The sequence below is a fragment of the Plectropomus leopardus genome, chromosome 2 (assembly GCF_026936395.1).
Source record: "Plectropomus leopardus strain MGB_pleo_1.0 chromosome 2, ASM2693639v1, whole genome shotgun sequence".
Lineage (NCBI taxonomy): Eukaryota > Metazoa > Chordata > Actinopteri > Perciformes > Serranidae > Plectropomus > Plectropomus leopardus.
Window position 1 is genome coordinate 7,451,073 of NC_142177.1, and position 14,997 is coordinate 7,466,069.

Consider the following 14,997-nt stretch of genomic DNA (forward strand, 5'->3'; position numbering starts at 1 on the left):
GAAAATGCTCATGAAAGGAGTTAGTTCTAGTTAGGTTCTCAAGAGTTAAATGGTACCATGGAAGAAAAAAAATCATGGTTAATTTAAAAACAAACAGGACATTTTAGGGAATTGACTCAAAGCATACATTTGGATTTTCATAGTTTTGGCAATAATTCATAACATTAAATTTTGTCCTGTCTTGGAAAAAGTATTCCCACATTTAACTTAAAAACTGTTTCAAGTAAAAGTCCTGCATTTAAAATCCCATTCAGATTCCCTGACCTTTATAATGGACAAAACATCTCTAGGATGTATCAGGGATGTATAGCTCTATGACTCATTTCCAATGTACAGGCTTGTACGATTGGTTGTCCAAAAGCCAATCACAGTGTTCCAGATCATTTAAAATCGACTGAAGTTCGGCTACGCCCCCTTTTGTCAACAAACATTTCCCAAACAGGAGGCAAGGAGGAGAGGTGAGGCACATAGAAATTCTATTTATCTTACTGTTAAAGTACATAATTTGTGTTTGGTGGAGGGATCTGAATGTCACTGAAAAATGAACCAGGAAGTAGTGATTTATTTCAACTGCTCTGATTCGATTTTCTAACAAAACATTTCGCCTTTAATACATCAAATTGATTAAGTTTGAAGAATATTCATCTCAGGAGGGTTTCAACACACTGTTTTCAGGAGATACTTCAGAATTGGGGATATTTGGAGAACAAAATACATATGGAATGTGTTTTAAAAGTAGAACTTCATTCATTGGTATGTATTAACCATTCAAGGTCTCCATGTTTGTGTAATTGGTTGTACATTTTTTCTATTATAAGGTGGTTACTGTGTTAAGATTCTCATGGATAATAAAACCATGTAACACTCAAATTAAATGTTTTTCTTTCCTTTTCTTTTTGCTAGTGATTAATGAGTATATTCAGAGTAGAAATACACCACAACAATGCTGTTTTGTGTTTGGAGCGTAGTTAATTTTTTTGAGCAGTTTAAGTAAAAGTACTAGCTAAGTAAGCTAAGTAAATATTAGCACCATTAGCAAAAGAAAAAGTACTATACAATATGACCTATGTAGTGAATAATATGTATAATATATCACTTAATTATAATTAATGATGCATTTATGTATAAGTGTAGCTTGTTTTCTATACTTTTTACTACAGTATTTTTTTCTGACAACTTAAGTTATGAGTTAGTTTGTGGATTTAGTTAGTCGGTTGGTTGGTTGGTTGGGTAGTTGATCAGTAAGTTAGTTGGGTAATTGGTTGGTTAGTTAGTTGGTTAGTAAGTTAGGTGGCTGGCTGGCTGGCTGGTTGGTTAGTTAGCTGGTTGGGTAAGTAGTTTTGGGGTAGATCTTTATTTCAAACATGGCAAGTAAACAACAAAAGTAAAATATAATCAAGAAAAAAACCACATCAGAATGCTCATCAGAGATATTTGGTAAACATGTTTGTTTACTGTATGTGTCTGATGGGCATTCTGATGTGGGTTTTTTCTTGATCATATTTTACTTTTGTTGTCTTATTTTACTTGCCATGTTTGAAATAAAGTACAGTAAAACTCCATTGTGTGAGATTTAGGGGGATTTGTGGCATCTAGTGGTGAAAAATGCAAAGTGTGACCAGATGAAACTTCCTCCAGTTAGAGATCCTTCCATGTTCATTATTCAGGAGGTTTTTACCACGACCTGAATTATCTGCAGAGGTCTTTTCCTCTCAAAAACAAACAGACTTGATGATTAAAACTGGCAAAAATATTGAATAAAGCAGTTTCAAGTTTGAAAAAATCTGTTTTTCCAGCAGTGCTTGTTGCAGAGGGGCTGCTAACTTCAGAGCCTGATGTGAAGATGTGAGTGTCCCTATCTAGAGCCAGTGTTTGTTTGTTTTCACTCTGGGCTTCTGTAGAAATATGGCAGACTCTGTGAACAAGGACCCATTGTGGATTTAAAACAAAAAAAACTCATTCTTAGGTAACAAAAAAAAACAAACATTCTTATTTCCAGGTGATTATACAGTAAAGAAAACACACTTTGTTATATTCCTTTTCTGCAGATAGATCCCCCTAAATCCCCCACACTGGACCTATAATGTACACTTGATTTAATGTAATGTTATTTAATGTACTGTTGATTATATCATAGACTGATGTTTTAACTGTAGTACTGTGGCAGCTGGGTGTAGCCAGGATTTTCTTCGTCCTGCAAGACAATAAATAGCAACAGTGGGAAGGATGTGGAATTGATGGCTCGAGTGATATTTGGGGAGAAGCCTCAATTCATGTCAAAAATAGAGGGCAGACATCAAAACCAGGATGTGTTCAAAACGAGCTGCAGATATGTGACGTCTTTTGTTACTGTCACTCTTCACACAGTCTTTTCAACATGGCTGTCAGTTCACATCGGTGTCATGTATTGGTTACATCCTAGAATAGACATGAAGAAAACATCCCAAAAAGTCTGATATATGTGCGGCAATTCAGCGCCAAGCATGAAGGTCTGGATGTGGCCTATTTTATGCTCCTGCAATGGTGTGAGTGCTCGCACCAACGACGCTGCTGCAACACTGATATGATCCTGTAGCTGTGAATGCAGTCTGTGTCTAATCTGCTGTCATATAGTGCAGCATGTTTTCTCTTCTTTATTCCTGGTGAGTGTATTCACTGCAGTGTGTGTCAGTCTTCCATTATTGATTAGCTGCTGTAGGGCTGCAACGATAACCACAATCATCTCTTGAATCCACCATCAAATGACCAGTTTTACTCAAAGTTTACACGTTTTACACTCGTGGGCAATCTGTCTTTTCATTCGCCATTAGACACAATGGCTGCTGTGTCATTCAGAACAAAACAATAATGTCTTCTTATCTGTCGTACGCTGCCAAACGACCTTTAGTAGCCCATTAATGCACGTGTGCCATTAACCTTGGAAATCCCCCTGGGATGTGAACGTTGCCATGTAGATCACTTCTTTGTAAATTATTGATTAGAGAAACATGAGTTTATACGACATCACATTTTGCCTACATATATGTGACACAAGGAGCTTCGAGTGCATTTTTTAGATTGATTCATAACTCTCTTGATAACAGTCATGCTAAAAATGCTTTTGTAAAAACAATAACACACCATTTTAGACCATAGAATGTTAACAAAATGCATCAGTTTATTAAGAAAAAAAGTCTCCAAGTATGCATTGTAAAAAGCACAAAAGTCAATGTTATATACTAGAAATCTGAAAATAAAAGTAACTTCATACAATAAACATATCAAAATAAATAAACAATAATAAATCCATAAAAATAATTAATCTAGTAAAAACAATTGGTATGAAATATACAGTTAAAAAAACAACAATTCATCAATGTTTTATGATTAAAAATACAGATTAAAGTTACTTCATAAATAAACAAATAAACAAACAAATTAAATATTTTTTTTAAATCTGTAAATAAAAATAAATACAAACAATAATGAATCTAGTAACAAAATCTGTTTAAAATTTATGGTAGAAAAAAACAAAAAGTCTATTTAATATAATTTTAAAAAATAGAATTGAAGAGAATTACAGTGTATTTTAAAAAAACATCTGTATGAAATTTAATTGGGCTTTGCCAAGTTTGATCGCAGAAAATGTCAACCATGTGGTTACAATTTCTGTTAAAGGGTTAAACCTTTGAACTCTGCAGTAGAAACGGTCCTCCAGTGCCTATTCATTGTTTTGTTTTGTTTTTTTTGCTTATTGTGTTGTTGATTCTTCAAGTGTCTTTAATTGCTTCAACATGTTTTTTATCAGATTTTACAAATTGAGGCTTTGCCACGGTCACACGGTTTTATGAAAACTCAAACTTTGCATAACTCTTCCCAGCTGTAGGAAGAGTTTGTGAAAGTATGACCCCTGTAAACTGCCCAAAATGCAAAAAAACTGGACATTAAATTCAAATTGGCTGACTTCTGGTTGTTTCCAATATGGCTGCTCAAGACATTTTTTTGAAGCCTTGGGATGTTATATGTGTCTCCCAATTTTCGTATATTTAGGTGAAACTAACAGTGGGGGCTGCTTTATTGAAATCCTGTAGGGGGCGCTACTAAGCCATATTTTACATGCACAAAAATGAGACATAAAATATAGAAAGAATACACCAGCTCTGATAAGAGTGCAATGTTTCACAAGTTTGTGAGCATCTTAAGCCCCAAAAAAAGCAATTAATTTGCATAAATTCCTTCAACATTAATAGGGCCTTTGCCCACCTGCAGTCAGTGCTCAGGCCCTAAATAATTTGTAACACTCTATAAGTTATTTGTAGTTTTTGCATTACTACATTTTTGACATTTTCTCATCTTTATGAGCAAAATGCAGAGGCATTATGATGGATTCATTGTTATTTCTTCTGGCGCTGTTTACACATGTTTACCACATGTAAAGTAGTGCAGGAACATCATGACAGCATCCAACATCTGGACAGGAGAGCCAGAAGCCTTAGCTTTCTGCTGCAAAAAGAATGAATGTTGTTGTTATTATGTTGTTGTTGTTGTTGTTGTTGTTGTTGTTGTTGTTGTTGTTGTTGTTGTTGTTGTTGTTGTTGTTGTTTTCAGATTTCTGTAATCAAGGTGACGCAAACAATAATCTCACAGAGTGATAAGAGAGAATTTCTGGCATATTTCCAGAAAACGCTACGTTAGCATGCCATGTAAGGTAAGGCAACATAAGGTAATGACATGATGGCGGAGAAGACAGAGGGCCTTAGCTTTCTGCTGTAAAAAGACCAAATGTTCTTGGTTTTATGGTTTTTATTTAAGATCTATTCAACAAACAATCAAACAAACAATCATCTCCTGTGACTGTGCACGGACTGTCTGATTTTAAGAGTTAACTACCATTGATTCAAATCAAACTTTATTTATAGAGCACTTTTCATACATTGAATGTAGCACAAAGTGCTTTACAAGTTAAAAACATTTTTAAAAAAACCAAAAAAACAAAAACATATGAACCAACCCTCCTTTCCTGGCCCACCCACCCCCCCAGAACACAAACAGAAAGATGACATTAAAAAGGCACAGAACAGAATGGCTTTGGAAATTCAACTTATCTGCATCGTCTCTGTTCTAGATAAACAGGAAATACAATAGATGCTTTCATACTCTTTATTTTAGTGCGAGTTGATTCTGGGCTTCTATCTTATAAAAGTGTAAATAGTGATTCTATCTTCTGTGGACTCTCTTGCCTGATAAACATACAGCACATTTAATCTCTTGTGTAAATAGGATGATGCACTGGTTGGAAGATAAAATTTGATATAAGACAACGCTGCGCGGCACTGATGTACTGTAAGGCTGCCTCCACACGGCCACAGATTGGACGTGCTTGCTAAATATTTGCAGTGGCGTTAATGCATCGGGTGTGCATGTGTGTGTAAAAACTGCTCATCTATCATTGTGTGATTATTCAAATAGATAACGAGGAAAGATTTGCCAAACTGGTAACCGTGAAGACGTGCACAGTGTTAACAGTAAGCAGTTTCACAAGGTTGCAGCACTGCATGTAAGAAAACACAAACGCTGACAGGAAAATAACTTCTTAGGAACACCAAAAAGTCGGATGGTCAAGTTATCATGCCGATGTGTTTAACGCTCCACAAACTGCCATCGACACACACACTGATGAAGCTCAGGAGGGAGCACAGAGACATACAAAGACAGCTATCAAATTATTTCACATGAGCCTGATTAAGAGAACGTAAGTGGTTGATTATTTTGTTACAAAAGCAGAATGTAAATTACTAAGTAAAGTTCAACCTGTTCTCATTCTCAGGGGCCGAATACTGATGCTTAGTCACCTCTCCTTGTGACATCTTTTTCAGCCCTTTATAACCTAAGAAAATTGTCTTGATTTCTATCAAAAACATGGGAAAAAAGTAAAGCGACAAAAGATGAAATTACCTATAAATTATCAAGAAATTAGTTTTTAGTACAAGAAAATTAGCCTACCTGAAAATGAGTAAAACAAACAAATAAACAAATCAAAAAGGAAAAGAAAGGGGAAAAATACATCATGGCCAATAAGACTTGGAAAAAGTGCTCAAAAATGTATGATAATTCTGTAACATTATACAACCGTATAATGTTAAATATGTTATCATATATAATACTAAATATCCTTAGTCTTTTTTTAGTCTTTTTTCTTTTTACCTCAGGTTTAATATGCGCAGGGCTTTCAACTGATTCCAATAATCATTAATCCTTTTCCACTGCAATGTAATATATGCTGAGAGCAACTGACGAAGTATCAAAGGTGAGAAAGTCTGTGTGGACGAAGTTCTGTTTGGATCAAACAAACAGCCTCTTAGCCATGAGACCACAGATCGTGTCCCGTGTGAAATCATAAGTTTGTGATTAATGATCTATATCCGGGTACATTTGCCATCAGCTGTTTAACCCTTTAAAGCTTGACCAAATTTGGTTTGATTTCTTTCAAAAACATGGATAGAAAGCAAGGAGCAACATAACAAGGTGTGGCCCAAACGTTAGCAGGAATTTGTTTTGTTTTTTTAAAGAAAAAAACTGAAAATGATCACCAAAAAACCTTTAAAAAATAGAAAAAAGTATACTTTTTTTAGTATAGTTTAGTAGTTTTTAGTATAGTTTTCTGGACCCTTTTCCCTTTTAAAAAAACATAAAGTCATTTTTTTTATCACCTTTTACTAAATTCTTGCATTTTGTGGGACATTTCATGTCAAGTTGCTCAGTGCCTTTTTCTTAATGTTTTCGAAAGAAATCAAACCAACTTGCTAGACAACTTAAATAGACCAACACAGTAAAATGAAAGATGAGAAAATCAGTTTGTACACATGTTCTGAGAGGACATTGGGCAACTTAAAGTTGTGTTTGAGGCTGACTTTCACTACTGTAATACATTCTTCTAAGGAAACTCAAGAAGTTAAATGCAATAATGTGAAGTGTCCCTTGGACAATAAGAATAGTCATAATTGATGTCACCTTGAAGGCCATATTGGAATCTGAGTATTTAGACAAGGAGCTAGATAAAACAGAATGCAGATACACTTGTGTGGAGTTGGTGAAGACCAAAACAGAGCTAGAAGGAGTAAAAACTGAATATTGAGGTAAAGTAACTCCAAATGAATGCCAACATTGTTCTGTCTTCTGGATGAGTAAATAAGCAGCTGTGTGGTAACAGCTTTACCTTAATAACTTCGAAAGATCATAGTATTTCAAGTGTGTGTGTGTGTGTGTGTGTGTGTGTGTGTGTGTGTGTGAGTGAATGACAGGGCTACACGGATACTGCTTGTGCACTGTGTTATGTTATCAATACAATTTAATTCCGTCGTCTGTCGGCAGAGTCTGCACTGCCTTAATCATCCCATCCCAGCTCCGACTGCACGCTTTTAATTACCAATCTGAGGACTGCCATTTGTGCTCTGTGTGAAGCAGTTGTCTTCAAAGATGCAATTACTGAGACAACCAATGCTTCAACATCATTAAGATGCATAGATGTTGCAGAAACAACTAAGCTTGTTAGCTATATCACCACACTCTTTGTTAACGATGAAGTAAAAACAAAAACTTTGAAATGTTGGAACAAAAAAAAAAAAAGCTGACCAAAAAATTAAAATAATTAAATCAAGTGAACACGGCACCTAACAAGACCCACTCTGCAGTTACCTTAAATGCCCCGTCTCACTTCACTAGCTGTCTTTTCTTCTGTCCTTCAGCTCTGATCTGATCTGGATTTTCCTCTGCTGAAGGCATTTATTTTCATTGCTCACTTTGTCTCAGGCAATCAGTCTGAGTACTGTGTAGACATCTGGACAGTGTCAGCACTATCTGACACTAACGGGAGAGGCAAGGCAGGACACAGGCTGCATGTTGCTCTGCTGCTTACGTGTGTTTGTTTGGATGGGTGAGATGCTGGCTTTATATATCCTCATTGGAACAGTTGATGTAACTTAAGATGAATTGACTGAAATAAAAAAATATTACCCTTTGTGGGAAAAAAAACCTTTCCATCTTACATATGAAAACATATACATTGTATATGGACCATAGATATTGTAAAAAAGAAAATCCCAAAACACTCCACCTTACATATATGTACACACATGTATATATTTATATGTGTATGGGGTGGACAATTAATCTAAAAATGTTGCAAATATAGTGTGTATATACTGTATATGGACATAGAAGGTTGTGTGTTTTATTATATATATATATATATATATATATATATATATATATATATATATATATATATATATATTATATATATATATGCTTATACACTGCATAAAAACTGACCCCACCTTATATCTGCAAATATACATATCATATATGATATACACCTATGTATTGCAATCTACAAAAATGTAATAAGCTGCATTAAAGATTGTAAACCTAACCACATCAACAGTGCATTTCGTTGTTTTCGTTGTATTCCTCATAAACAGTATAGTATAGAGTGGTGGAGTAATGACTCCTAAAACGCATAAGGTTTTTGACGATGGATGGAACATGGATCTGTTATGGGGATTATTATTATTATGGGATGGAACCATGGGATGGAACGAGTGCGATGCTAACTTCCTGGTTGGCCTACAAAAATACATCATCCCTTCACCACAAGCCCCCAGGAAGTGCGCCAGTCTCTGATGCAAACTTTTCATAGTGGCCAAAACTATAATACATCCATGGGCCAAAAGCGGAGTTACAGAGTCACGTGATGCACACTGGCCCAGAAAGACTTCTCCCAATTTGCCTAACATTGGGAAAGAGACCTCCTTAAATCACTGGATAATTTTTTGAGACAAATTAATAGACCCATGCTCTATAGTATGTTGGCTGCTTTTCTCCATGGATGTATTGAAAGGAAGTCTCACTTCTCTCTACTTCTCACTAACATTCATTTCCGGCCCGCCCATTTGACGTCATGTCTCTGCTTGCACAATTCACTAGCAAGTTTTCGAACTTTGAAACCGGAGTAGCTATGTAAACTAAAAAAAAAAAACATCTAGCAGTGGCAGTATTGTTTTAAATAAAAATCGATTTGTGAAAATGGTGTAAAACGGCAGCTATAGTCTGTCAGGTGAGAGAGCTGCAGCCATGGATGACCTGCGCCTGCGGCAGCTAGCCGGGAAGTTGCACATGCTAGCTTATTTTCAGCTTTGAAAACGGTTTTCACTGATCACTGAAGAAGTTCACTTTGTCCTGGCAGAGTTCACCTCACTCAACTCTAAAAGGATTTGACCCAGAAATGCAAGGATGAGTAGAAGGACTGTGTTGAGGAAGATCAGTTCCAGGAGAAAACGGTGTATCCAGCTTCATTAGCATCAACGAGGAGCAGAGCAGCGCTGACTGGAGGGGTGAGTGCATTGTTTTCATGTTTATCTCGTTTCTGCTGTTTGTTGCTGTATGTTATAGTGTTGTTTCTCTGTGTTGTGTGTATTCGTGGCCCATGGTCAGCTGGTTGGGGGAGTGTAAACAAAGCTGCTGTTGTTGTGGTTTTTGGTGCGCATTTATGTGCCTAAACGCAGTGGTTTGGGCCGTGTTGCTGTGTAATTGTGCCACTTTTCGCAGCGTTACTCCTCATGCTGTTCAGTTGTTGTGTATTTGTGCCTAACTGGTCATGCTGTTGTGTTGGTTTGTGCGTATTTACGCGTGGCGTGCGTCTGTATGCAGTGTTATGGATTGTTGGTCATGTTTAGCCGTTTTTTAGGTATTTGCGCAATTGTGCGCCTTCTTCTAGCAACAAGTCCACCTGTTGCTGCTGCTGAGTTTAAAAAGTGCATCTGTGGTGATACTTTTAGTGCCCGCCTCCCCATCACATGCCCTCTCTTCAGATATGCCCAGGCGCTGGGCCTGAATAATTTATTCTTGTTTTAAATTAAGATTTTCTTGTTAATCAGAGGCTTAATATGAGAAGAGTTTTATGATCTGTGGTGTTGTTTGATGGTTTGTGTTGGTCTGCATCATTAGCTCCTCTCAGCAGTGATTATCGTCAAGTTGTGGGGAAACAGTAAATAGTGTTTTATCAAACCTGTTAAAACAGATTTGTCATCACCTCTAGAGTTGAAATGGCAAACTTGTAATCAAACAGAGGCTTTTTTTTCCACATCAGGCACTTGGAAGTCTAATATTCAGCTTTTTTGAGGGGTTATTTTTGGTTTTTATGAACTCTTTTTCTTTAAAAAACACAATTTTGTATGAGTGCCATCGCAAGTACAAAATAATAAAAATGGAGCCAGAGGAGGGAAGTAATATTCTGGAAAAACAACAAACAAACAAACAAACAAAAAAAAACCCCATTATATTTTCAAGATTTCAGTTGTAAATTTACTATGGAAATTCTGTGAGATTCAAGTGGTAAATTTTGATAGGAAAAAAAACGTATGAATTTCAGATAAATGAAAGAAAGTGAACCTAAAACACATGTTAAAGCTGTATATAATGGTGTATCACTGTTAGTAGCTCTCTAATTAATGGCAAATAGTATTGCGAGACCAAAATGAGTAATAGATGCACAATTTTGTAAATTACTATCACTATTACACTCGGGCTGTCGCATTTAAAGACCATATATGCTGAATAAAATATATAGTACATTATTTTAAAAGTTACCTCTTTGCTTAAAAGTAGTAAGTGTGCCCTGAAAGTGACCTAAAAATAGCATTTAAAAATATCAGGCTCTGCATATCTAACACAAGCAAACAGAGCATGTGTGTGTAGAGACCCCTTTTGAAGGTAACCCTATTCCCAGGTCCCCACTGAAACATTGCACCAACCATATGGTGGACATAAACAAGTGAAATATCCTCCTAAACCATCGGGGAGCGTGTAGCTCTTATGAGCTGTGTTCATTAGCCCCAAATGAACTTTGAAGGTGAGAGTGAACAGCGAGAGACACACTGTACGCAGGGAGCAATTTGAGTGTTACACAGTGTTGCCACCGTGATTATCATGAAATTGAATAATTGTTTTTCTAATTATAGATGTTGTGAAACCACAGTTAAGGCCACAGTCTGTTCCTAGCTCCTTGGAGAAAATGGAGTAATTGAGTGTGGCACGCAACAGATTAATGACATGGTGTTTGCAACTTGGCAACTAGTACTTATTATTATTGGCAAAGGAGGACTGCTGCATATTGTGCCTAAACACCGCTATGATTTGATGAAATGATCCCAGTTTTCCCTCTTCACCACTAAGTCTCTAACGAAAAATTGGCTAATTTGTACCAGTTTCTCCTCTGATCCTGTGGGCAAGTCATCTGCTGAAGAAAATTACACTGAAAGGAGAGAATGTCCCAGAGGGGTGACCCCAATTAACGTTGTCAACTTCTGTGTCTGAATAGTGCTCAACCTTTAGTGACCGCGAGCATCCCAAAATCTGTCTCCTGTCCTGTCCTTCCGTTCTTCAGGGGGGACTGTCTCACTCACTAATTTCCCTGCTTCAGTCTTCCTATCAGCACTTCATCAGCAGCTGCTCGATGCATTGATATTTCAAGGACTCACTCTGTCCATCTAGGTGAGCAGCACAGGCATGTTTGGATATTTTCTGCTAAGTAGACGGCTTAAATCAGGGGTCTTTGTAGTTAGACATCGGCTGCCATTGATTAGCCTTCAAAGCCGCTCAAAAATGATTCTCGAGTGACAGAATGAACTGCTGCTCCTGCACCTCCAAAGGCTTGACAGAGTCCTATTTTGCATTCATCTTTGAGCCATTACTGCATCTTACAAATTGTTTGAATGCAGATTAATAGAGGGCTGTTTTTAAATTTTAGAGTGCACCACTCAACTTTGCAAACACACAGGTGCCAACACTAACTAGAATGAGTGTTTACACTCCTGGCTTTAATACACTCTCCTGCAAGAGGCTCATTTCTCCATCTTGGCTGTTAAGCTCTACTTTAAAAAAAAGCTGGTGCAGGAACCACATCTGTGACACAAGACAATCTTCATACAGATAGCTGGAGCAGGGCCGTAGCACCAAATTCTGGGCCCTATGCATCATCAGTCTCTTTGGGCCCCCACCCTTCCTCTCTTGATCTCTCATGCACTTTTGAAATGTTTTTCATCAGATATTAGGGAGGGTTGATTTAATGAGCCATTTGCAGTTTTACTGCACCGGCCATGTGTACTCAGACTTGTACATTATGGCAGTATCACTAACTGTCAACAGCAAATTCAGAAAAAGGGCAGGGCATTGAGTTGTGATGGATTAGATATGGAGATTGATGGATATTGATCTGGTCCAAGCTGATCACATTGATGGATGAGAGGAGCAGCTGCTGAAGAGGCAAAAATAATATTTTAGACCCAACGCAATAAACATTTTAGTCTCACTTTTCACTGCACCTGGCATTCTGTTACTTCATCTGTGCCCAGAGTAGGCTCTTTGCTCTTAGAGTGTGGTGCAGTGAATGGATATACAGTATAATCCAATAGCACTTCAAATGAGCTCACAATGAAGCTCCAAAAATATAAAACTGATTTGTTGCAGCACATGTTTTGATCGTGGTGGGCTGCCACAAATAAATTAATGTGAAGAACACCCTGGAAAGTCAATTTGCTTTCTTTCCCTTTCCTTTTTTTTGTTTTTTAATTTTTTTTTAGCCCTACTTTCCCTTCCTTGGGGAAAGACATGATAGTGTTAGTTGGTGATCCACCAGCATAGCAGCAGTTGACCACCAAGTGCAAGGGTCAACTAGACCATTTTGCACCTTAAAGGGGTGAGAGGAGCCTCAGAGAGCCTCGACATCTTTATACAAAGGTCACTCAAATAGATTTATTCAGTTATTGAACTTATTTCTTGCGAACAAAACCAAACTTTTCATTCCAGGCCTTTCAAGAAAGACTGAGCCTGAGTTCGTGAAGAGTTTGTGTGTGGCACACTCTCGCCTAAATACCAGTGCAAGCATACCTCTACAAGCATCAGGACTAGATTCCAGCGTGCAAGATTCATGAGTTTCTTTGTGCTTGATTGAAGATGGAAATGCAACAAAGCCTCCACAAGTCTTTGATTGACAGATGTTCCTTGGAGGCATCCGTCTCCCGAGAGCGACTGCTCAGTGGTCAGGAGAGGCCCGGTAGCTCGGCTTGATGATGATAGATGATGCCAATGGGACAAGCCTACCTCATGGATCAAACATAAAGAAATGTGACATTGAAAAATAGCTTGACTGAAAAGTTTCATTTGATCGAACGGTCCTGGATTAGTCTCATCATCTCTCTCATGGGGGAAAAAGCACAAGAGTTGCTACATGACTGAGCTTCCCGATTTTACTGGAAATAGCTATGTGGAGATGTGGGCTGCAGAATGCTGGAAATAACAGATCATGTCTTATTAACCCAATGGGAACATCCACAGGATGTTCTACAGAAACATGCATGCACTTTTTTTCCACTCAAATTTCAAATGTTCAGAGTCCTCTCTTATTCATATGTGGCAGTGTTCAGGAAATAAATATACTCCTCTCCCTGAGATATTTGCAATACCAACACAACTGAAGCCAGCGTACTGGGTTACAGTTAAAAGCAGCTCAGACTTGACTATGTTCCTCCGGGCTATAGGAGAGCAGCCATCTGCGAGGGTAGTAAATGCTATTGAAGCATCACTGAGCAAATACGTCCAAGTCAGGTCTGTTTTATTCAAGGAAATACAGTCCATGCCTCGTCGACAATCCAACAATATACATGGTGAATCTGCGAAAAGCATGAAAAAATAACAATGAAATGTGCTCTGTCCGTGTCTTTCTGGCTGTTTGCACAGAAATTGAAGCCAGTTGTAGCTCCGTAGCCATCCAATCTGTGACATCTCTGCTTGTATTTGCTTTGTGAAATCTGCTTGTGAAAAGTTTTATCATAATGATGCAAATAATCCATCCACTTGATTGGTGACTTTTGATCATTACCTTCTTTGTAACCCCAGTGTGGCCCCCCAGGCTTTTCAATTTAATGAAATGTGGTGAATGGGTCTATTATAAAGAAATTGTGCCCTTTTGTTTATTTTTTTTTAATGTTTTGTTTTTTCTTTTTTGGTTCCATGGTTGTCAGTACTCTTATAGTTATTTGTTCAACAATTGTTGTATGGTATACAATTACTTTCTAAAAGTACTAATACAAATCTATTCATTTCATACACCAGTGGTTCTCAATCTTTGAGGGCCAGCGCCCCTCAATCCATTATCTAGGTCCCTTACTGTCCCCCCAATCAGTTAAAATCTAGGCAATTTTTTTTCTTGTTTCTTGTTTTGATTAAACTGAGCTGCTGGAATATCATTATAATTAGTTTCTCAGACAGTGAAAAAGCCATGTAGAAAATTATATTTAAGAGTGTAAAACATGTGCATCAGTTAGGAAGTTGACAGTCAAACCCAAATTAAGTCTTATTGATCACAAACAGCAGCCCTAAACACCTCATTTCTTGCATTCTGGTGAATTTCCATGCACCAATTTATCATATCATATCTCATATATACAGTATATTATACTGTATATATATATATATATATATATATATATATATATATATATATATATATATATATATATATATATATATATATGTATATATATATATATATATATATATATATATATATATATATATATATATATATATATATATATATATCTGTCTGTCTATATATCAATATGTATACGTATCAACACACATGTAGGCATGGTTTACTTTTACATCCTCCTTTGAGTCCACCACTTGTATCAATTGTACCCCCCTTCCCCCCTTTTGAGGCACCACTGTGGTTAACATTACTGTATAGTGCAGCTCATCTTATTCCTAGACAGTTTGTGACAATTAAGTGATTGTGTTGTGTCAGGCGCATGTGAGACAGACTGAAACATGCAGTTACATGCACAATTTAGTGAACCACTTATTTGCGTGTGTGTGTGTGTGTCCTATGGGCAATCAGTGATGGTCACGTCTCCATCACAAAACCCACCACGTGATCAAACTCTCTGGTAGTCTGATCAG

General features: G+C 37.1%; 1 protein-coding gene across 3 annotated transcripts in view; it reads left to right on the forward strand.

Moving 5' to 3' along the window:
• Positions 1–424: 424 nt before the first annotated feature.
• The window catches only part of cntn4 (contactin 4), a 275,881-nt gene continuing 261,308 nt past the window's right edge, over positions 425–14,997 (forward strand). Inside the window, exons 1-2 of one of the 3 annotated variants that reach the window (XM_088083789.1) lie at positions 425–458; positions 9,224–9,371. The gene's annotated coding sequence lies outside the window, so the exon portion shown is untranslated. Of the gene's footprint in view, positions 459–8,919; positions 9,372–14,997 lie in introns of those variants that run through there. The other 2 variants (XM_088083798.1, XM_088083787.1) reach the window with 2 other exon arrangements.